The sequence below is a fragment of the Xylocopa sonorina genome, chromosome 11 (assembly GCF_050948175.1).
Source record: "Xylocopa sonorina isolate GNS202 chromosome 11, iyXylSono1_principal, whole genome shotgun sequence".
In the NCBI taxonomy this organism is placed as follows: domain Eukaryota; kingdom Metazoa; phylum Arthropoda; class Insecta; order Hymenoptera; family Apidae; genus Xylocopa; species Xylocopa sonorina.
This window is the reverse complement of record NC_135203.1, coordinates 1,739,699-1,765,027: the sequence shown is the minus strand read 5'-3', so window position 1 is coordinate 1,765,027 and position 25,329 is coordinate 1,739,699. Positions and strand designations below refer to the sequence as shown.

General features: G+C 48.8%; 2 protein-coding genes across 3 annotated transcripts in view; one reads left to right on the top strand and one right to left on the bottom strand.

Moving 5' to 3' along the window:
* Window positions 1-25,329, top strand: part of LOC143429091 (uncharacterized) — a 324,872-nt gene that overhangs the window by 100,511 nt on the left and 199,032 nt on the right. The window lies entirely within an intron of this gene.
* Window positions 16,844-25,329, bottom strand: part of LOC143429075 (homeobox protein araucan) — an 84,464-nt gene continuing 75,978 nt past the window's right edge. Inside the window, exon 7 of one of the 2 annotated variants that reach the window (XM_076904471.1) lies at window positions 16,844-17,431. The gene's annotated coding sequence lies outside the window, so the exon portion shown is untranslated. The remainder of the gene's footprint in view (window positions 17,432-25,329) is intronic. The other variant, XM_076904472.1, reaches the window with a different exon arrangement.

Below are 25,329 nucleotides of genomic sequence, written 5' to 3'. Positions count from 1 at the left end.
TTTAAAGTGTACTTGGATGGTAGACAGTGATTTTTTCAATATTTCTTGAACGCACGAGGGAGTGGAACAATTCTTCGCTTCGAAATAGCTGGGCGTAAATATTGATCGTTTTCGAATTCGCAAAAGCAAACTTTCGTTCGCAGTTACCACGAATCTCGCGACAATTATCGAATAGCTCGGATAGTTCATCGACGAAACCGTTTAATTTTCCTGAGCTTCGTTAGCCGCGCGACCAACCCCATCGTTTCATCCACCGACGGGCAGCGACGGAAGCGCGCCGTGTGCCGGTCGAAAGGGCGAGTTCCACGTCCACCGCCGATGATGATGGATAGTCGGCGAGACGATGGGTGAAAATCGGCCGTGGAAGGGTCAGACTGCGGCCGTCCGCCGCAAACGAGATGCTGATCGCGCAGGTGACGCCTCCTCCACTAATCACCATCGGTTTTAGATTATTCTAAAATAATGACGGGGCTTCTAGCGGCGATAATCGACGGTGACAAATCGTCGGACGCGAGGCGGATCGGTTCGCGTAACCAGCGGACGGTCCGAGACCTGATCCCAGCGGACGGTCCGCGGTGAAACGGAGCTCTCAGGTGTCGCGGAGACATCCTTGGAACGCGCCGCGGTTGCACGCCCGTCCTCTCGGATGCCACGGATTGTTTCTAACCGCTTTGGCCCGCGGACGCCGCAGGAAATCCTAAATCAGTCCGTTCGATGGAAAATATAGGCGTCGCGTGAGAACCGGAGTGAGAACCGAGCTAGCGCGTTCAATGGCTGCTGAATAGATCGTTGGCGATGACGTTTTGCTCTGTATCCATCGGGTTAAGATGAACGGTTCATTTTATTCTCACGTTCAAGCCTTTAAATACCTTCAATTACCGCGTGCTTAGTACTCAAATATATTCTTTATACTCTTCCACCTGAAAAATTAAGTTTCTGAAGCGATTTTTAGAACGATCACCCTCTTGAATCATCCTTAAACGGCGACACTTTTCAAATAGCTGGCGTACGATAATAGAATTTGTAAAGAAAATGGCTACTGTCTGCTCGACGCAAATAAAACTCGTGACAGAGTCGAAATTCGCGCATTCGTAAATTCCGACCATTGATCGCGAAGAACGACCGTGGAGTCGTTCCCCCATTGACCGGTGTCCACGGGCCGAGAGGACAAAGCAGAAGACGAGGAACGGAACCGGCGGCAGATACGATCAATTACTATAAAACTGTCCGACCCTACCGAAAGCTCGAGGTGCATTCCCCGTCCAGGTGTGACCGCGACATCCTTGGAACGTCCTGGGCAGCGCGGTCCATCCGCTTTTTCTCGTCGAGCGTGGCCTAGGATCCGGCCAGGTTCTTCGACGCGCGGTCTCTCACGCCGCGCCAACGGCGAGAAAAGAAAGAAACAGTGGAGAGAGAGAAGAAAAAAAAAGAAAGGGAAACGGAATAGACGGGACGGCGGAGGGTATTAATGCGAGGACCTTCCCTCGTTACGCCATCCGCGTCGCATAGTTTCCTCCTTTGGTGGTTCGCCGCGGAGATCCACCGCCATCAATGGGGAACGTCCCCGCGCGTGAATGAACCAACGGGAAGGATCGGCGGCGGTGGTCGCATGCATTCGAGAAGAGGAATACCGCTCTCACGGTGTTCGAGACCCGCTACTTGTTTCGTGATTTCGCGCGATCCGTTATCGGACGAATATACGCAGCGGGAAACGGCTCGGATTTATGAAGATTGGAGAAACGGCCGAGACGCTTCGCGGATTCTCGATAAGGATGAAACGACGATAACGACGCGGCGGAATCTCGTGATCGACTAGCGGATAAGCGATCAATTTCTTTTTTTTTTTCAGCGATCATTTTTCTTCCCGTTCGCGCGTAACATCCGTCGAATGTTTAAATACCTTATTTTCCCGGATTTGCTCCGGTATATTATGTGACGTACGAGCGTAATTTAGTTTAAAAAAATGTGCAATCTGATGAATTGGAGTATAAACACGATACGGTATAACGCAAAACAAAGTAAACGTGGTATTCCTCGCACGAAGTAATTCGAGTGAGCATTCTACAGTTTAATTATCTAATTAAAACTGTCTTTATTTCTAACACTCGTTATCTACGAGGCTGCTCGTTTCACGTAACGTAACGTACGCAGGCCCGTCCGTTCTTCATCGTGGCGCCTGGTACGCTATTGGCTCGCGTAGCAACAGGAACACCGCTCGCAGGAGCTCGAAGCGTGAAACACGAGGGCGTAGCTTGGGGCTGGAGCCGCGGCCAGGAAAGCGTTCGTTAATTCGATGTAATTTAGGAGAGCGGTAATTATATTTAATGGCGGTATCGTTCGATCTTGAAAAGTCTCAACAAACACACCGTGGCCCGGCACGAGAGGAATATTAATCTCAGTCGTAAATTTTGATATGCTGCGGAAAGCTGGGCACCGTGGTGCCCTGCCTCGCGAGGTTTATTGTCCCGCGACATGCACGTAACATCGCACCTGAAATCCTTATCGACTAACGGGCCGCACCGTACGTAACTGATTAACGCGCGACCCCGCCGAACGTCCGCCCACCCTCTCCTACGATTACGCGGTTCCGTTTCCAACAATACGTTTATTATAGAAATAATCGAGATCGAGCTAAAGGAGTTTTGCTTTTGTACAATTTGCACCCTTTGATCGCCACAGAATTCCCTTTAACGCGTTATTTTCACTTCGATTTACGTCGAAGAGGCATAGAAATCTCTGACAGCCTCGATCTACGTCATACAAAGAAAGATAATGATGTACGAATGTACAGTGCCGACTGAGATGAGTAAAAAAATGTCGAATCATCCGACCTATGATGCACAGCCGTGATCCACGCATAAATTCATCATCTATAACCAATCGAAAGCTGCTTAACAATTTTCCTTGTAACCATTCCAACAGATTTTTTTCCACAGGTTCACTCCATTCCATGGTGCATACCGTCTATATACCTCTCCCACGATGGGACCAAGGAAACGCGGGGAACGCTTGCAGATTGCCAGCGGTTAACAACGATTCACCATCGGGAAAGCGACAGACGAGCATCGACGTGTCGCGTAATGTCGACTAACGAGGAGGATCAGCCGAGGGTTGGGCGATGCGACTAACCCACTTGACAGGTTTTGCCACTCAAATGATAAATAGACCTTTCAGAAAAATAGCAATCACTTTGACAGTGGCGTAAGTCTCATCGTGAAGGATGGGGGGTGAGTCTTGAACTCAATAGCTTTGGGGTTTGAACAGTTGTCGATCAATCGGCACGTGGTATTATATATCTTTACGTTCCAAAATTCTGAAGCTACAAGTATAACCTGGAATGCTACTGGCAGGAATCATTAATAGGCCTCAACGAACGTGTTCTTGCTAGCTTTTTATTAAGAGAGTCTATGCATCAATATGTCCAGTGTCTGGACACATGTTGTAAATTATGATCAAATATTTTAGGCCATTATTATTATTAATTTTGTACACTTGTATATTAATTTTAAACTGATTATTAATATTACTTTATAATAGAATTTCTAATATTATGTATGTTATAAATATATTAGGTTTACAGCATATTTATGTCAAATGCCAAAAAAATCGTATTGTAGGTATAGCACGTTTATATCATCGTAAAATATAGTTTAATTGTAATTTATTGTATATTTTAGTGATTTTAAGGAATAAATTAATTATTCGAACGAAGTGCAACGAGTATTATCATTGTCTTTTAAGTCCAGCATTCCCAGAATGACCAATTTTAATCTTTGAACGAGAACAAAGCCGCAATAAATAGCTCTGAACCCAATTGAATTAGTTGAGCTCACTTTCGAAATTTGAATTTCCTACGCTTTTTTCGGATACCTCCACGATCATCATGTTCTTATGCTACGCAGACAAAACTCAGATCTCGTTTGAAAAAATTTGGCTTTGTGTCAGAAGAACGTGATGCGACAGGAGGTATCTGAAAAAAACGGGGGAAATTCAAATTTCAGAAATTGGCGCCTTCATTAAAAAATCCCGAAAGTTGGACTTTGTATCAGAAGAACACGATAATACAGAAAGTATTCTTATTTTGCCATTTCTTGGAAAATAACGTTAGGGCACTAAAGTTCAAGCTATCAACTAATTTAATTGAGTTCAGGGTTATTTTTTACGAGTATGTTCTCGTTTAAGGATTGAAATTGGTCATTCTGGTAATGCTGGTCGTAGAGGATAATGACACTACTCGTTACATTCCGCTTAAATAATTAACTTATTCATTAAAATTAATAAAATATACAACAAATTGCAATTAAACTGCATTTTAAATAAGGGTGCGAACCTGATATATTCATAACATCGCGCTAGAAAATATATAATAATAACCAGTTTAAGATTAATACGTAAAAGTACGAAATTAGTAACAATAATGGCATAAAATATTTGCATTCTATATACGTCCTGTCCTACTAACGATTCCTTAGTACTTCCAACTTTGAAGATCAATTCGATTCCTTAAATGTTAGTCAAACTTATAAACAAAAGCCATATATATCTATTATTTTCAACTACTCTACAAGTGTACTAAGTTTCAATAAAATCGGCGGGTAACACAAAGGTAGGTTTCCTTGCGAGAAAAGGCCCCGTCTGCTAATCCCGGACAATCCGTGACCGAGTAACTAGCCCTGTTTTCGTTGCCCTCGCTCGAACAGGATCCTTTGTTTTTCCCGTTGCAGGGGCTGCTCATTTCCAGGATAAATGTCCGGACAAGTCGTAGACGCTCCGCGAAAGCTTACCCCGGCCCCAGCTTGCTTGCTTGCTTGCTTGCTTGCTTGTCTGTTGACCTTAAATCACGATTTTTCGGCAGGCCAGTGGACCAGAAAGAGAGAGAGAGAGAGAGAGAGAACGTGGCAGAAAAGAGCGAAAAGGGAGGAGAGGAACCGTGTCGTGCGAGTCTCTGCGAGGGTTGTTTTTCTGGAGGACGCGGCCGATAAGATAGGGCCGGACAGGGAATATCCGGTGCCCACTTTCGAGCACGTCTGACAGTTTTGTACCTACTCGCGCGGCAACAGATAGTCCGTGGACGGGCGACGCCGAATTCCGAGTGGGCAGGGTGGTCCCCTCGTTTCGGGCCGAACCGGCGGGGCCCCGCTCGTATCTCGTTTGCGGAAGCCACGCGATACATTGTGCCATTGGGCCTTTTCATTAGAACCAGGAAACTGGTAGATAAACCGCTGGAAACCGGAGGGCCCTATCGATCCGGGCGTCGCGTCGCTCCGTAGCCCAGCTATACGCGACGCGGCGTCGATGGGATCGCGCGTAGGGTTTCTTTCACGCGGTCCTCTTCCGCGATACGGAAGCATTAACGTCGCCAGTGAATAATTGCCCCTTCGGATTCTAATCGAGGATTATGTTTTACGATAACCCCCACCCTTGTTACGCCACGCGAGTACGGAATTACGCGACAGTCACGCGACCGTCTTTTTTTGGTACCTCCGGACGCCATACCGATTACTAGGATTTCAAGCAATTAAATCACGTGAAATAATATTTCACGAGTGGAAAATTCTCCGTACAAAACACTTGAAAAAGAAATCGAGCGAACGATGTTTCCGGCAAGGAAATAAATTTCCAAATCGCGATAATTACGATTAAAGGAACGCGAGAATGTTCCTGGCGTAAATCAGGTATTCCAGCTGCCATACCACGCGCTGACATCGACGAAATGAACGATACGCGGGTTAATGAGCACGGGGAAGCCGGAGGATCGCGAAAGAAGTACTGTTAACAGGGATTACAGGGAAGATTAAGTCGCGTGTCGAGTGGACAGGTCCAATCACCGACGGAAATCAATTACCGCCTCACGAGATGACCGTGTCTTGGTAATTAACCCGGCGGAGGCTTCCCTGGGGGCTGACACTGATTGGTCACCGGCGATAATGAACTTATTTAGGAATAACCGAGACGTCACGCCACGACCGCCTACCGTCCTCGCGTCCCCCTTCTCCTTCGCGCCAACGATTTCCGGTCGACGCGAGACTTGGACGCGATCCGCGCGGCGTTCACGAAATTCGACCAGCGGTTCCGTGGACGGAATAACGAAGAGGCCACGGCTACCCGTATTAACCCGGGAAGAAGAAAGAAATACACGGCCGCTGGTCCCTGGTTCTAAACGCTGCTATCTCGGGACATTACGTTTTCATGAATTCCGTTTCGTCCGCTCGAAGGAAATCGGGATTAACGAACAAGTCTTTCTGGTCCCTGGCCGACTTATCGTAATATATTAAGGCCATTTAGATACCGCTATCCTTGACTCTGTCACCCTATTAACCGAATGAAAGAGGAGGCTCGCGGGGCTCCGATTCGACGTCCAGACTTTTCGGTGGGATCAATGGTTGGTCGCATTAAATGGTCGGTTGCTCAGGTGTTTCCTCGTATCGATCCAAATTACGATTTCTTTTCTGCGACCAGACGGGGACCACTGCTCCTCTTTCTCCAGATTTCTCGAGAACCCTTCGCGTTTTAACGTCCGAAGGTTTGGAGGATCTGAAAATAACACGCGTGACATTGAGATCTTTGACTTGAAAATTGTATTGACGATATTAGTAAATTCCGTAATGCTCGTGATCGATGCGAGGGGCGCACGAAACTTAAAGACGAAGAAACAAGCGCACCTCAGACCGATACATTACTGTCAGCCAGTAACGAGGAGTAAAAAGACGGCGACGGGCGCTAATCGCGATGGAAAGCGAAGAGGGGTTGAAAGAAGAAGGGGTGCACCGGAAGACCTCCCGCGTCCGGTCCACAGGACGCGAGCGTTCGCCCGCGGACGGACTTGCTCGTGTAATTTAATTTAAGTTACGAGCGCCGATAGCGACCGAGCCACAAATCAATTAGAGTGGTTCGTTCCTTTAGGGTGATAGTGATAGTGGCGGCGCAGACCGCGCTGTAAACATCTTTACTGCCAGATAAGTGTGCGAGCGAGCTTGGCACCGTTCCCGCGTGTCCCATCGCCACGCGTCCCTTTTCCCTCCTTCTCTTATCTGTCCACCATTTTGTACTCTCGATTATTTCGCTCATTGGATTATGCCCATTGCGTTCGACCCACCACCTTCGCTAATGACTTCATATCTCGACACACTCGGTCCTGGAAACCCTCCTCTTCCGCCTCGTCCGACGCTATTTTTATTGGACCCACGATCGTCATCCTAAAACGAAACGTTCGTCAACCTTATAAAACCATTATGGTATCTCGCTTTCAACAGCGACAAATATCTAAAACGGAAGAGCGAATCGTAGACGTCGACTAGTAACCGAATATCGCCGAGCCTCGCTCGCGCACAGCTTTCTCTCGCCGTTTCAACAGCTTGTACGAGTGGCTGCTGAAAGCACGGAGGTAAAAAGAAAAAAAAAGCAGGCGGAGAGACGGGAAGAGCGATTCGAAGATTCGCCAGCGGAGGAGAACATCGGTTTTACGATCGGTCGGTTCTCGCGGCGTACACACGGCGGCCGACAGACGAGCCACGGACGACTGTCGTCGGAACGGAGAACCCGGCTAAATGGAAGTTGGCATTCCAGCGCAGCGTGAGCCGAGCCGTCCTAGTCCGCGCACCCGCTGCTCCCTTCGTTTCCTTCATTCATCCGGCCCCGTACTTTTAGACAACGCCGCGCCGTCGGGGGTGTCCACCCAGTCGCGACGAACCGCTCTTCCTCGATGACTCCATCCGACCAGTTTCTCGCCGACCGGTTCTCGAACGCGCGCGTTTCACCGATTACGATCCACGCGGGTACCCTTCCGTTACGTTTGACGAAAACTGGAGCGGCGTGGAAACGGGTGGTGTCTCTAAATTCTGCTGCTCGCGGAGAACCCTGGAATCCTGCGGATAGGGTTGAAAACGTTGCCAACTCTGCGACGCGTCGTGCGGTTTACGCGTCTGAGAGTGTAGCAAACGTGTCAGAGGCGATCTTCGTCAAAGGGTTGGATCGAGAATTGCGAGCGAAAGTATATTTAATTGCAGCATCTTGGTTTCGCGTTGCGTACCGAGTTACTGTTCCGAATGAAATGTGAACCATCCGGCACCGGGAGTGAAAGAAAGAAAACGGTAATCGAAGCGATACAGTTACTCGTAACGCGAATCGCAATTAAGGAGGCGCGTTCGAAGGGTTGTAATCTCAACTCCTCGCGTATTTACCGCTACGAAGCCTGGCGGCAACGATCGGGTAAACTCGATCGTAAACAGAACGAGGCTGAAAATCCTGATAGAAGCCTAGGGAACCGCTAGAAACATGAAAGTTCGTGTCTGGTCGATGGGAGGTTATCTTATCCGGGCAATTTCAGCTGCTTTCTAAAGAAACGACCGCGGCCGCTCAGTTGTTTCCACGTCGCGTTCGTATCGTCCTATTAATCCTCGACGGGGCTTTCCGAGCGCCAGCGGCCGTCTCTCTTCCACCGAAACGCGTCGCCGTGCCCGGAAAAAGGAAGGCACGTCGACGGATCGATCGCGAACGGTTTCTCTTTTCCTTTCGGCGACAATCCGCTCGCGTCCGGCTATTGCTTGTCCGTCGTGGCGGCGCACGGTACCCGACGTCCGATTCGATCCGATTCGCACCAGTGCGCAACTAGTTCCGCGATACAATGTCTAATCCGATCCGATCCGATCCAATCTGATCGGATCGGGCCCGATTCGAAGCAGCGTTTTAATCACGCACACGCTTGCTTTGCATACCTGGCTTACAGACTTTTCACCTGGACGGCGCACCAACGGGTCCTGTCGAGAGGAAACGAGCCTCGCGATTGCGGCACCCGAGGGTGCCGCAGCACCCCTTGGGCATCGACTCCTTCTTTCTATCTTTTATTTTTTCTCGACCCTGTATACTAAATTTTGCGCTCGCATTTTCCGTTATAAATCAGGTCGAGAATGATTTCTCCTGATTAAACGATAAATGTAGACTGCATAGAATTGGTTCTTTTAAGTAAGGATTGAAAATCGAAAGCTTTTATTTGGTTTGGCAAATTTGTGTCGCATATGAGATGTCTTCTAAATTAGTATTGCAGAATAAATGACCTCAAACGAAGTGCACCCTTTCGCTACACGCCGCATTCTAATGCCAGCCCTTTAAATAACAACGGAGCCGAATAAATTGAAACGTCTCGACCCGAACAAAAGCGAAAATACATAGCTGACCGAATACCCGCAAACACTTAAAACGCCTCCATACATTATCGCGACGAACACCTGAAACAAACTATCCGGTACAGAACGAGGAACCCATTTCCTCCGGCGAGGAAGAGGACGCTCGAGCCAGGAGGGCTCTCGCGCTCGTACGAAAAAAAGATGAAGGGAAACAAGAAGAAGGAGTAAAAGCGGAGGAAGAAAATGGTGATCGAGCCCGAGGGGTGTCCGCGGCGCGATGAAATAGTGTCCGTAATCCGGCGTAAGTTAGCGCGGACCGATGTCCCACGGCGAGGAAGACGAGGCCCAACGTGGCTGCCCCTTCGTGGTCCTCGCGGGGGCTGCGTGCGCTCGTGTATACCGCAGCGACCACCGTTCTCCCTCTTTCTCGCGCGGGAACTCGAAAAATAAAACCAGCCACGGGACGGCCGGGGATTTACGACGGAAAATTTCGAGCGAATTGCACTTCCTCGGGCTCTGTTCGTGGACGGTCGCAAGACGAATGGTCCTTAGAAAATCGAACCGTGACTGAGTGTGTCCGTTTGGCTTACAGGTTTGGTCACGCGTGATTTGTTAGCGGAGGTTTTGTTTGCGGCGCTTGAGGTCTCGCGTGATTTTCAATTTTCATTATTCGATCGTGAATAATTCTCGTAAACCGGAGTTGACCGTTTGTAACGTATTGAATTGATGTTTTTTTCTTTCTTTCGGGTCGATCGAAGACAGAGCCAACTCAAGTTCATTCGTCTGTGAAATCCAGTTAATGTAACAATGAAGGAGCAGCAAGACCATGTATATAGCAGTGCATTAAAAGCGCTGGTGAACATTGGTTAGAGAGCGCAGAATTTCATTAACGATCGCGGATCGAGATTTCGCAACGGCCATTCTGTTACTTTAACTTCATTACCGCTTTATTAAATCCTTGCGAATGAGCCACGCGAGTCGAACACAGCCGCCCGCTATCCGCAACACGATCTGCTTGCGTACAATCGGTGCTCTTACAAGCATATCAAACTAATTTCATAAGCGACACTTCGATCAACGCGACACTTGCGATCCAGATACTAGACCGATTAAGAGCCTGCCTATGTATCCAGTCTCTCCAGCGCTGCGAACAATGTACGATTTTCCAACTCGACACCCCATTCGCGCGAATCACTCGAGGCATTGTTGTACCAGATCGTTACGGCACGGCGATCGAAAAATGTTAATAAAAACGGTTATCGACTTGTGGTAGCTCCAAGATCCGCGTACTTCATCTGCGTAGTGTCAGTTCCGTGCTAGTTCTCGGCCAGTTCCGTGTCGGTAAGCGATTCTTTTCCGTTCCATTCAAGGACATCGATAAGTAAATCGACCGCGCGGACCCAAAGGATTCCTCTCTGTATCAATGTAAAACGATCTCTCGTGCTCGCGCAATTTACGACAAGACGAAATTTGCCAAAAAACTCAAGGGAGCGAGGTTGGCCAGGTCGAGCGCCGCGAGAGACGAACGATCTGTCATAAGGGGGTTAAGGTTGGGGGGCTGGCACGAACGCGGAGGCACCGCGGACGATGCATCACGGGTACACCCCACGCGGTGTATCCCGGTATATTAGTCACCGGGAACGGGCACCAACTGCCGCGGCCAAATTGAGTCTTTGCCATAAAGTAAGCCGTAAAAGGGGTTGCAGTCGCTGGCAAACGTCTTCGACCACGGAGCAAGGTGAGCCTGCGCGAGGAAAGAGCCTCCTGTAGTCTCTCCTGTTCGGGACCAGGCGGCGGAGAAAGGAAGAGAGAGGTGGGGACGAGGGGGGAGGGAGAAGAGGATACGCGTGGACATTCAAATTTATGGTAATGCCCGACCGCTCCGCACGGGGTTATCGATACGGTCCTCGTTGCTCGTTGTTATTCCTATTATTAATATTACTATCGTTGCCATATTCGCGGTCCCAGGCTGGGGGCCGGCCCTTCTCGAGTCGGAGGAAGCTTGACGAACGGCCACGGCGTAACCTTTGTCTTCGGCCCCGGGACGGGTTTCTTTTGTCGCGACCTTAGATTAGTCTTCTGCTTTCTGGTTTCGCGATTTGTTGCTGCTCCGTGCCAAGTTGTTCTCCTTCTTTTTTTTCTTCGCTGTTCCTCGTGTCCCGGATTAATGTGCCCTCTAAACTTCTTTTGGTGTACGGCTCGGAGGGGTCGTGATTCGTTTCACGATGTTTCTTCGTTGCCGAGCTGCAGCTTTCGAAACTCGCTCGCGTTCTGTACTTTGAGAGTTCAATCAAATTTTACCTTAAGCAGACCGATTGGCTCTAAATATTCCAATTACGTTCAACATATAACGATATTCTCTTCGGATACAACGTTTCATCTATAAGCTTCCAAGGTAGATATCCTCTATCTTTATTAATCCACTTTGGACTGTAAGTTAGTTAAACGGTTGAACCATACGAACGAGGACCTTCTAATGAACCCATCGGTAAGCTCCGTGCGTGGTAAACGCGTCTCCAACTGCGGAAGCCCTGGTTTTCGTCGTTTCCGCGAGCGTTCTCCAGGCACGCGCGGCGCACGCGTTAAATCATTGCGATACGCTGCGGCGTCCCTCTTCGCGGAGGCGCGTGTATGTTCGTCGGTAGGAAGCGAAACGAGGCGGCGCGTATCCGGCTTCGTCTGGTGAACGGTTAACCGCGCGGCGCGTACGCTGCGAAAGGATTTCGCGCACCCGCGGTGCCGCACTCGCGCGACACGCTCAAAGGCCGGTTGCGAGACGTCGTATTTCTTCGCGGATGATATAAGGGCCGTCGTGGCGCGAGAGCTTCTTGCAAACCGCGCCACATCTGCCTCGAGCACCGATCCTCCGCGTAGGAGGCGCCACTGCGCCGACTTTCGAGCGTCGCGGATGTCCTTCCTCTTGCGCAGCGGTTCCAAGCGACGCTGTCGAACCTTTTGTTCTCCGCTTTACGGCTGCCAGAGTTTTAGAGCCTTGTCTTGGTGGTTCGATGGAGGTTAGGTTTGGTGAACTTTATTAACTGGCCTTTGTTTTTTGATGCGGATAGCTTGTATGGAGTGTAAGATACCAGTGGAAGCCTCCGGAACGATGATTATTATATTTTCTATGACTATTTAATGTTGTTTTACGGATAATCACAGGTCGACCGGATGTCTGGTCACGTATTGATATCCAGAAATCGCGAACAATTTCGATTGTTAGGTTCTGTATGCAGGATTTGAAGCAAACATTCTCGGAGATCTTCTGATGGCAATTAATTCTGAAGCCAAGCGGTAGTTTCGTTGTTGTTCAAACTGACGAAATCGCCGCGTTTCAAAAGCTCGAGCTATTTTTAATCGCGTCGAACTGGGAGGAGACGCTGTCTAAGAATCTTCTATAAAACCGTAGACTCGTGTTCTTGAACGGTTTCCAGTTAAAATGGCAGGGCAATTTGTCAACGCGTCCGAGGCGTCGTTTTCACCTGCTGTCAGCCTCTCGAAAATTGAACATCGTTACACGTGTTCCTTTCAATTATTCCGATCGGTTGACACGCGCAGTGTCGCGTTAATAGTCGATCGGCGCTTGCGAAACAGCTACGCCTACCTGAATAATCTCGTCGCGACAGCGACAGAGACGTTGGAACGCTGGCACCGGTATTCGATAGATTTCACGATGGAACCAGGCGTGAATCGACCGCGACGCAGACAATTTTGCGTTTCCGCGGGGTGAAAGAGAGCCTTCGGACCCCCGCGCGACGCGCGACAAGCGCCGGGGCTGATTTATGCGTCGCGAGCCTCGAATCTTCGTGGGAAGTTTTCGAGCATAAATTCGAGCTGTAAATAATGCCGCGGGCGATTCGAACCGGGCGAGAGTGCGCGAAACGTTCGCGAAAAAGGGAGGAACAGAACGACGGGAAACGTAGCAGACGCGCCCCCCTCCCCCTCCTCCTTCTCCGTGCGTTAAACCGCCGCGAAATTGGTTTATAATGAATTTGCGTTCCCAATAATTGCCGGCTGCTTAACCGCCGGCTGGCCTCATCGATTATCGTAATTACACCGGGTCGATGGTCGATGTTATCGTGATAACCGCTAATATCCTCCTGCGTACGCTCTCTCCTCTTTTTTCATTCAACAAATATGAAAATGGTTACGTTCGAGTGCCGGTACGCGTAAGTGGAAAGTTGATACTCGTCTCCCTCCCTGTCCAGCCGTAGCGTATAAAGTTGAACGTAGGTTCTGTCGAGGAAATGTCCGAGTAACATGCGACAGTTCGTTCTTAATGAATTACGAAAGCGAGGCAAGGTTCCGAAGATGTCTTCGTTAATTGGGTATTCGCGTTGTCACGGTTTTTAATTAAAAGTTGCGTTTTCTCGCGGGCAGAAAGGCGATAAATATGATTCACTGACCTGTTGTATACCTGGTATTCTCGTTGGAACCTGGCCACCGCGAGAACGCTATTGTTCGAGAACTGAAAACGATAGAGCACCCATCGTGAAACGTCAAAATAGCCGCTGGACCAACGAAACGGAAATTCTAGTCGTGCGTGCTAAAATAATTGCCAGCATCGTCTACGACATCGGATACTGTCGAATCCCGTTTCTCGATCATGGTTGTTCACCAATCAAATACGCGATATCATACAATTTTGTACAATCATTAAAGTAATACACTTCGAACTGGCGTAATTGCGGCTATTTACATCAACCGTGATTTACGATTCGTTTACTTCTGACGTACCTTCAAATCCTGAACATTCTTCTTGTTTTTCTTCTCAAGGGAAGAAGAACTGTTTGGGATGATAAAGGTTTGAAAAACAAAATAAACAAAAAATAAAATGTGTAAACGTACAACATAATAGTCTTCTTTTTAATATAATGAATTCATAATGGTAATAGACAATAATAATATAATAATAATAATAATAATAATAATAATAATAATAATAATATGATGTTGATAATAATAATAAAATTAATATAATAATAATAATAATAATAATAATAATAATAATAATAATAATAATAATAGATATATTCTGTCTATATTCACATTCAGAACTATGTACAGTTTAATTAATTTACAATTGAATTCGTACGAACAACCAAATAGAACCTATTTATTGTATTATGTATATATATATATTTATATATTTATATTCATATATATATTTATATATACTTAATATCTGTATCATATATATTCACAACGGATAGTTCTTTATATTTTTTTCCAGTGTCGAGGGTGCGATCGTGCACAAGAGGTTCAAATTTTCCTACCCCCTCCCCCTCTTTTTCCCTCCGTCCTCACGATTTCACCTTTATTTTTTTACTTTATTTTTTTCCCACTTTTCACCTGGATTTACAGAAAGATACGCTCGACCCTGACTACGCTGCGACGATTATTTACAAAACCACGATCGGGTCTCTATTGTAATTATTCTATTACGTTATACATACGTGTCAACGAATTCACGAGCATCGACTATCTTCGTCAAAGTACACCGACACCGCAACGTTCATCTCTCTTGCCCACATTCTCTTCCCTTCTCTCTCTCTCTCTCTCTCTCTCTCTCTCTCTCTCTCTCTCTCTCTTTCTCTCTCGTCACACATAACATTCGCGCCATTCCCCTTCGCCCTCCGCCGGTACGTTTCTACCCGCCAGCATTCCATTTTCCCCCGTCAATCCTGCTTAACCTCGCCCATTATCACAGATATAAATAAATGTACTTACTCTTTACAAAACAATGTACAATTTCTCCTATCGCTCTCGCTCTCGCCACCGCTCTCTCCCAATTTTTCATCACCTTCCATCATCGTCGCTCGCTCGCTCGCTCGCTCCCTTTCTCTCCGCCTCTCGATCAGCGTCGACGATAACACGCACTCCCACGTTCGCTTGCACACGTCAAAGTACAAAATGATAGTCGATTTCCTCGAGCGTTTCTTTCGTTTCGCTCGTTCTGTTCCACCCCCTCTACGCTCGCTCATCCTTTCAACGCGACACGAAACCCGACAAACACTCGCAACGCGTGGTTCCCTCCGAGTCACCCGTAAACGCGATCGTGCACCTGTGATTTCCTGCGAAGGTGCACACGATGCTTTTACGTGCTTTGCTCGCGCGCGCGCAATCGTGATGCTAAGTAGGATCGAACGCCATAAATTGAATTTGCGCATGTTTGATCTCGCCTGACGTACCTGACGGGTGAAGCGAATGAAAAATTGGAGGGAACAATCTACCACACGACCACGCGTCGGACTCCTCGAACGAAGGGGTGACTTACGCGATCTACGTATAATATAAAAAAATATCAACAACGTCGAGCACCGCGCACTTTTCACTCCCTCCTATTCCTCATCTTCGTCCAGAACTACGACATGACCCGCTGGAAATCCCGATTCGACCATTCGCGATGCTATTACTCTGCTCGCGCGAGATAACCGCGGGGGAATCGATCGTACCGGAGGCCCCAGAAGGAAAACGATACAAATCGAATTTCGTACACGCACAGACGCACACAGAGACATACACGCACGCTTCCGGTTCGAGCGAGAAGCTTCCAGTTGGGTGACCGCCTCGCGAGAGCGCGATCACGGGAAAGGAAAAATGAACGTAACCATCAACGAGCATACAATCTAAAAAACAATATATTGCACAGAGAGACGGCTGAAATTAAACGAGGATTAAGTACGATACTAATTAAGGGGTAGAGCTTGTTGTCGCATCGTCAAATTCTCGTGGTGCGCGCCGCGCCCACCCCGGGTAACCGGAAGTCCTTCGTGGATCATGAGTGCGCGGTGCCCGCGCGAGAAAGGACGAATTTATACTCTTAATTAATTTACCATTGCTGCCATCGTTCCCTTCTTCTCCTCTGCCCAGCGATGTCCACCTCCGATAAACAGTTTCGTCCGCCAAATAGCCACGCTGATTGCACTCGCGGGCGCGGCACTCTGTTACTTCCGTCGTTCGCAACTTCGAACCCTGCCACCGTACAAGCGACCGCTTGTACCCCCGTACGATGGACTCTCAACGCTCCACAGGCGGCGAATTTTCCATAGAATCCAGCTCTCGCTCGATCAGAGATCCAGCGAACGGTGTGCTTTCGTGTACACAAGGATATTCCATCGGGAGTTTAATTAAAGGAGTTAGGTTAGGTTAAAGATAGAGTAGCGCCTATACGATCCGCCTCCTCGTCGTCCCTCGAACAGCCCCGAACGGGCTGAAAGGACGACGTCACGCGACCAGGTTGAAGGAGACACGGTGGACTTTCTGTACAACGGTTGCTCGTCCTTTAATCTTCGTAATTTCCCGCCGATAAATCTCCGGGACGGGACCGCGAGCCGTTGGGCCGGGACTTCCTGAAACGGCTCGCTCGGTCGCTTCGCGGCCGACTCGACCCCGAAGCTGGCTGCTACTTTGCACGTTGCCCGTGTGGGCCGCGGGTACCCGCCTCCTGGAAGCGACAGGATCCGCGACGCTCGATGAACGGATACGAGCGGACGAGGAAGCGAGTCCTCGTCCCTCCGTCCACGATTTATATACAACACGACGACCAATCCTCGCGACGCGTCACCGGCCCCGTTCGGGCCGTGAGTGAATCACGCGCGGGGCCGCGCGGGATCACGTCTTTATTTACAGTGGTGGATCCGAGGAACCGGTGAAAACGCGCGGGGCGATCGGCGATCAGGAATTTGTTGACTAAGGAAACCGCGTGAGAAACGAGTAAACGCGACGTGGAACGCGACGCATCGATCTCTCCTACCGAGCCACCGCCTGACGAAAATCGAAACAGCAGCCCGTCTCTGGTTTCAAGGGGGTGGCTTCTTCAAAACTTCCATGGACGCTGGAATCGGCAACATTCGCAGCACGTCCCCTCCACGCGACTATCCACCGTCTTCTCTCTCCCTCTCTCTCTCTCTCTCCTCTTCCCTTACGTGTACTCGTGCGTAAGCAAGCACTTCGACGTAATTCCCCTAATTCCTAAATCTCCTCTAAGCCGGGCAGAGCCGGCGCTACCGCCTCGCGCCACAGCCACCCCCATTCGTCTTCCGCAGAGTCGCACCTTGCGAGGACCGGGGACGATTTATGTATCTCAACGACGAGGACGCCGCTCCATTTCTTCCCGCCGAAGCCTCTTTTCTTCCTTTCTTTGCATCCGGGACCACCGCTCCGCCCTCGTCCTCCTGTGGCTTCTTCCTCTTTTTCCTGGTTCCGCCTCCTCTCCTACCGAAGCCGGAGATCGCGCTAATAAATCCCGGGACCTCTCAGCGGCACGTATTTACAGTCTGGTCGCGGCCACTTGCGTCCTTCGTTTCATCCTGCAACAGATAGACGAGGATCGCCTTAGCTGGGTGCCCCCACGCTGCGTTTTTTCTGCGTCTCGATGCGCGCACTCGAAACATGGAGATGGTTTTATCGTTTGGAACATTGTGACAATTTACAAAGTAATGGTGCACGAGTGAATCCGACAGGGTCACGAAAACACTGTGGCGATGCAACGGAAGACACTCGCGGAGATAAGCGAGCGTCTGGAATATATTCGATACGAAGTGTTTATGGTTGTACGGTGTCAGGTGATTGATTAAGATTGAATGACGCGTTGAAACGCGGAGGGGCTTGGAATATATTCATAACCTTAATCTTCCTCAACTTTTCCGCTGATTTAAAATAAACGCTCAACGTATTTCAAGTGGTGAGCAAGGTCCTGATCGATATTCCGAGGGGAGACGGAGAGGTCTGCCCCGTCGATGTTACATTTGCCAATTTCCTGCACACTTTTCTCGAAGGCTGCGAGAGATACCGCAACCAAATCTCAATAACGCGATATGCATATTCGGATGTCGAAATAAGAGCAGTTTGCGCTTAATGTCAAAATTTGACAAACCTAATCATTGATACGAATAAAGAAGTTCTCTAGAAATTCAACCGATGCTAAAGCATCCTGCAAAACAGGTGCAATCAAAGAGCTGAGAATCGCAGAATATACTGTACAATAAACGCTGCGAAGAGTCGAACAGCGGGTGTTTATCGCGCGATTAGGTCCAGCCTCTGAAATCGTTCCGGGATCCAGGTGATTAGAGGAGCCCGATAACCGCGATAATCGCGAGGCTCCCGCAATTAGAGGCTACCAGCGCAAGATTCGCGAAAATATCGTTTGTCTGCTCGTAACCGGACTATTACAGGGCCGGTTACGTCGCCACTGTTACTGCGTCCACTCTGTGCGCGTCGTGTGCGGCTATCGTTAAACGATTACGACGTTTCCGCTAGCCAGCTACGCTGATCTTCGTGGTCGCGTCGATGCTGGTACTGTTGGTTCTGCGCTGCTCGAGGTTTTCGTATTCTCTTTCAATTACTTGGGTGGTAATTTTCGTTAACGTTTTCGTGCATCAGTAAAATTGAGAAGATTGTATTAATAAAAAATGGATTTTTTACAGCCGCACGAGCATTCGAAATAGCAATTCCTAACGGTCTAACCAACTATAAAATATTCCAACGATACGAATAAGTAGAACGCTAACAAACTTCATAATTACAAAGGTAATGGTTCTACATCGACTCGTCTAAAATTCCATTTCGAGAACCAAAATATCCCCCAAATCGCCACGGCAGTGCTTTAAACGTTAACCAACAATCGCGAAACTCGTTCCCGAATAGAAAAAGAAACCGCGCAGATTTTCGCGGCGACCGCGGCTGGATGGTCTCGATAGTAAACGGCTTGTAGGATCATAGTTAGCTATTAGCGATCCGCGTTGCGGTGGACCGGGGCAATATACGTCCTCGTGGCTGGGTATCGATGCGCGATTACCGTGTGTCTCACCTGGTAGACAAGTGGTGCTCGCGCTCGCGCCACGATCGCCACGGCCGATACCAGGTCGCTCCTTCTGCCTCTGTGCCGATACGCGACACGGTGCTCGTTGCAAATGGAACGTCGCTCTCCGATCGGTTACTTCTGCTTCGTTATCATCCCGGCGTGATTAACGGGACCGTGAGGCAGCGAGTATTTGACCTCTCGCGTTACAGGCGAAATCGGGTAACCGGTCGAGGATGTCATACCTTGGCATACGTTTCTTGGCCGTGGAAAGTGTCAACTGTACGGGTCGCCGAGATGGGTAAGTATTTCAGGTCGAAGATGGATTCTTTCCTTTGGATTCAAAGCTGAAGTGGGGAAGCTCGCGTGAAAATGAACCGCTCAAGTACGACTACTTGGGGTGGGTTTTGTGTGGTTTAATGGTACTCCATTAAAAGTGTACTCGATACAACGCGAGCAGTTTGAAAACTAGTTAAAGATCTATGTAATCCACAGTGTGGAAGATTAATTAATTGATTAACCAAGAGGTGAAGAGCTAGGAGCACCTGAAAAAGTGCAACGATTCCACGAAACTCTTTCTTTCCGTCCCATTACCGTTACGTAAGAATTCCTCGAAGGGACTCCTATTTTGAACCGACGTCGTCGAATTTGCATACCCGCGTAACGACAGCGGCCAAGTACATTCCGATCGTAGTTCCGTGCTCGGATGCCGAAAATCACCGGCATCCGATTATCCGGCGAAATCGGCCCCTCGCGGCAGCAGCAGACGTTGCGGCATCCCAGAATCACCCCGGTCGATCTATCACAACGAGCGGAATCCCTCTCTCTCTATCCTTGCGCGTGAGAGGGAGAGGGATAGAGAGAAGGATCGAGGTCTGCATCCACCAAACTGGGAGCAGATCGTAAACCGATCGGATCGCCGATCTGCGGAGCGTCCTTGTCGCTGGGTTACAAAACCCGCGTGATCTTTTGCAATTATACCGTTTCGAGCTGTTGGCGATTCGAGGCAGCAGTTTGCATACCGCCGCCATCGAAGCGACGGACCATCGAAGCCTCGCCTCAAGGTCCTCGCGAACGATCCAGAAGGAAACGTCCCCTTTTACGATCGACGTCGTTGCTCACGCCCTAATTAAATTAATCTCTTTACGGACATCCCGTCGAATATTTCTTTTTTTTTTATTCTATCGTCGAGCGATCAAAAGAGAGCAATTCGCGGGAATGACGAGGAAGGGGCGAGCCGAGCCGGGACGCGCGTAGCGGAGGAGGGCTCGTGATGGAAATATGGCGGACGTGGACGCGACGGAAAAACCGGGCGAGGGTATAACGTGGCCGTTAGCGGGGCGTTATGTATGCCAGAGTCGCGGCGGATCGACGTTTTACACGGTACGCGGCTATCGATACGCGATTACCATGTCTCACCTAGCGAACAAGTCCGGTGTACGTGCGCTACCACGATCGCCGCGTCCGATAGAGCGCCTCGGCCGCGCGGAGATTCCGTGCACGCTCCCGATGGAATGCCGCCGTTCCTCGGATACGGATACGCTCGAAACGGGGGCGACGTATAATACCAAAGATCACGTCTCTTTCTCTTTTACTTGCCAACCGACCGCGGTGGTAGACGGCACCATCGACGGTTTCATTCGGAACGCTCGCTACGAAACCCAATCGTTGAGTATGCCTTGCAAATTTCACCCGTTTCGCGTCATTTTATATAGAGTACACCTGCCGTGTAAAAGTCGCGGGGTAACTATTTGGAAAATTGTTTGTGAAGTCTTATTTTTTTATTGTAAAACGTTCAGTATTTAATTACGGATAGAAGGTTATTTAATTCCGGTGTACGTGAGATCTGCTTATTTTAGAATTTTCACAGAATTCAGTGTCCTAAATAGAAGTAACGAGTAGTAAAAAAATTCATTTCCTTACCAAAGTGGTATCAAAGAATAGTCCTCGATGGAAGGTTTCAACCAATAACCTACTTAGTTTACGAGTTTGCGTACTGTCGTAAGCAAAACTACGAAGTTCAAACTTTTCCTATATTTTTCCTACTATTAAACAGGATCAACTGAACGGTGCGACGAAGAAAACAGAAAGAGGAGCGTGAAAGTTACAAAGAGGAAACACTGATGCACCACTGCACTGATGCAGAAAAATTCGATTGAAATATGTCGGATGATGAATTTGCTGAATCAGGAAAGGGGAAACTTGCTTTAAACGATAACCACGTGTATCCCATTTGTTCGACGTTTCAACGGGCGTGATGGTCCGAAAGAATACCTCAGCGCGCCGCTGGCAATCAGTCGGGTGTCCCTCCGGTTCTCCGTCGAGCGCGGAAACCGAAATGACGCGAAACCGGATGACAAATGCCGCGCGATTACGCGACAAGTCGTTCGAGAAGGTTCCGACCGCGTTCGAGCGAGCTTGCTCTCGTGTACCAACCATCATGGGAGTTTTTACCGAGGGGACGCTCGTCGTCCATCGCGGTTCTCTTGGAGACTCGCCGAAGGAAGCTGAGACGATGAAGTAATTGTACGGTCATTAGCGGACGCGGACTTTCTTTCTCAGCGAGTATCTAGATTTCTAATTTCATACATCGGCGTGACTGCTCTGGCTTTATCTCGCTGTAGGGCGTGGCGATTTAATTATACCGTACTTCACGATAGACTTTTAAAACTGTCGCTTTTTCCTTTTCTTCGTTCCTATACTCGAGACTAACCATCGGCAGACTTCGTATCGCGTTATTTATCCAATAATGACACGGTTTCGACGTAGTACCGGCGCTCAAAGGGCGCAGCAAGTGGTGGCGGCGCGCGTATCCAAGGGTGGCGCGTGTATTTTTCGCCTATATGAAATTCATCGTACACCGGACACGATGTAGAGGCCCCTGGAAACTTTGGTACGTTTATTCAAACAGGACAGAGAGCTGTCCAGGAACGAGCCCGGGGAATATTCATGAACACGGTTGCCCATGAATCGACGAGGCAAGGAGAGCTATGCGCGTACAAACCCGACCGAGCGCCGATTCCACGGGTTGCGGAGAGAAGCGCCACGGAATTCCGGCTTTCACGCGAGCTATGGCCTTTCTAAAAACGGAATTTCACCGGCCGACGAATCGATACGGCAGCCTCCAAAGCGGAACCGTCGCTCCTGCTATCGGGCTCTTGTAATTGCGAAGCTTTTAATGCCGTCGACTCGCGCCACTACCCCCTCGAGCACCGTTCGAAACCTGTTTATCCGTTCTCCATTATCTTCGACACGAAAAGCGACGTTACGAAACGCGGTTCGCGGTTAATCTCGTCTACCAGGCTTCTTCGAGCTCGCACGGACCTGTCCCCCGTTTCCTCGCCACTCGAATTTCACACTGCCAACGGCTCCAGTCGGAATCGTTTAATCCTCGAGGATTTTTCATCGTCGCGGGCGGTACCAGGGGAGAGACAGCTCGCTCGACGCGTACGATGGTTGGTTACGTTCGATCGGACGAGCCAGATGTGTGCTAACCAGACGAAAATATCGTCGAGCCGATAGACTTTCTAGACCTTTTCGAAGCCAACGGTATTGCGTTAATTGTCCAGATAGACTGGATTAACCGTGGAATTCGTGTAAGTCTGTCGGTGAACAAGGCGCGCGGTGCTGGTTTACAAACGTGGTGAAAATGGAGGTAGAAAACTAGCGATTATTACGGCAGCCCATTTCTGGCTAACTGTACACCGTAAATATTTGTACGCGTTTCGTTGTTCCGTTTATTTCGCCTGGAACTGGGTTAATTAAACCGGCATGTGCACCGAGTATGGAAAATAGGGGCGCTAAGCACGAATTCTGCATTTTCGACCCGTAGAGGGTACAAAAAATATTTGTATGCGCCCGTATCTTCCCATACGGGGTGATTTTTATCTTCACCGACATTTCTGTAGCGTTGCGAAAATATTGAGTGGAAATTTTTAATCGATACCATCCAATTTGATTAATCAGCATCGAGATACTAAAATAACTATCTTGCGTAAGCATACGCGTCGACGTGTAAAATATATTCTGCAAAATAATTCGAATTTTTCGAACAGATCATATCGATGGAATATCGTCGCAAGTAGAACACCTAAAATTCGCATTCGACGCGCCTGCTTCCGCGTAACGTCCCTCGCAATAAATATCAGCGAATAAAGAAAAATATTAACAGACGCGTAGCACGTGACAGTAACCCCCCACAAATTTTTCCGCTTCCACGTCCGAGCGTCCAGCCACGTTCTCGAAAAGCACAATGGACTCGTCGGATAAGCCGGATTAAGAGCTTGCGAGGGACACGGGCAGAGAGGCAGAAAGGAGGCGTTCTTCACCGCGAGGACACGGGGACGTTGCGGCGGTAATTTACGCGCAATCGCGACGATGATCTCCAGCTTCCGCGACAACGCCACGACGCGGCGTCGTAATTTCACGCGCATCGAGAGGGTCACCGTTGGGGATCTCTGGAAATCGACACGTGCGGAACCGGGACGACCGCCGTGAGGAACCGGACGAGGGAACGATCCGGCGCGGCGATAGCGCGCGGATTTCAAACGCGGGTCGCACTCTAACGCGACAATGGACACTCGAACAAAGGAGGAGGCGACGCGTTCGACGAAAAGTCACGAGTAATTACCCGGCCGCGGGCAATTATCCGTCGCGCGGGCCCATGTCTTTTGCATACCGCGGTGGGAACGAGCGTGAAATTAAAGAGATCATAAAATTGATCCTCGTTACCGGACGCGCGGTCGACGTGTTCCCTACGCGAGATTCCATCGACAGCTCGTCGACCAGCTGGTTAACTCCGGGTCGACGCCGCGCAGCTCGTTGTTTAATTGTGTAATTACGATACTTGACTGTGCCGACGAGCGTGTTAACGACTGCTGGCAGCCCGTTTTCCGAGGAGATCGCACGGTGATTAATTGCCAGTGCGACGTGGTAATTAGGAATTATGTTGATAAGCCGCGTGGAAAAACAGCGCGGGCAGATTTCCTGGGAGGAATCTCGCGGAGTGGTGTTTCGCGACGGGGAACCACGTAGCCTCGAATCTCTCCTCGGAGACGTCGAGAACATTCGAGGTGTTCGTCTAATCAAATATACAGGGTGAGAGGAGAGATGTACGCACGACGTGGAATAAATAGTCTTGTACGACGCTATGCCATCCAACACGGGAAAATCATCGACACGCATTTGTTCGATTGCCTTTTTATCCTTTTCATCGTTTCATCGTGCATCATCCGCTTCGACAATTTACACGTTAATTTAATAAATTACTACTAGGCAAGCGTAGATTTCTTATGCGATGTACGCTCGATTATCGAAATTAATAAAGATGAGTAGCAGCGCGTGATGAAATCGAACGCGTAAACTGTGGCTTTTCTGTCATTATTGGAAACGTACGCGAGGAAAGAAATGCGGAATTCAGTAATGTATCGAACAAGTATTACACACCGGGTACTAACGATCGTTCGAGAATCTGATTAATTTTTTAACTCGACTTCATTAAAAATGAATCTCCTTTAAACGAAACCTACTCGGTTCCACAGTTTTTACTGTCCGATCTATCTTTTCACGCTGCACAACTTTCCGCCCTGGTCACCCTGTATTCATTTGGTAATCACTCGCTCCTACTGCAGACGTCCACAATGATCTCCACGAGGTGGAAGAAAAACGGGCCGACCGGGGAGGTTTTAGCAGGTTCTCCGGTTACCCAGGTAGCAAAACGGAGCCGAGCCTGGCAGCCGTCCACCGTGAGGCGTAAATTCAGACTACCGTTTCGTGTCCGAGGATCTCGCGGCCTGCGCTGCGCCGTAATAAAGTTGATACCACGATCGCGTACCGGTCGACTCGTGTAGCGAAGAGCTATCGACTATATCGCGCGTGATGAGTTCGTTTCTAAGTTTCTTAAGCCATTACAATCGCTAGAACTTCCATTAATTCGCATGTAACTTGTATTTACACCCAACTATACAGCTCTGAAAAGAAAACGAAATTCCCCATACCTGCCAACAATGCGATTGTAAATGTAAATAACCGGCATTCCATTATAAAGACGGTACTATTCGTAGTGCTTGTCTTTCGTAAAATGCAATTATACCTATTTATTTTATAAAACAGCACCGAGAAGAAAACGTGGAATTTGATCATCGATACTTCTCAAATGGATAGAGAAAATGACGTCAGTGAGATCGGTTTTTGTTTCGTTCCGATATCTCAATCCGTTGCTGAGATACAAGGGCGCAAAGTCTTCGCGGCGCGCAAGATGGCCGCGGTAGTTATGAATGACTCGACCCAGATTTTTTCTTGGAAATGCGTACGCATTAATAGTAATAGTAAAAATCTGTCTGGCAACTGTCTGGCATTGAAGAGCCCACGTGACAGTCGATAGAGGTAGATCAGTGACTAGGACGGACA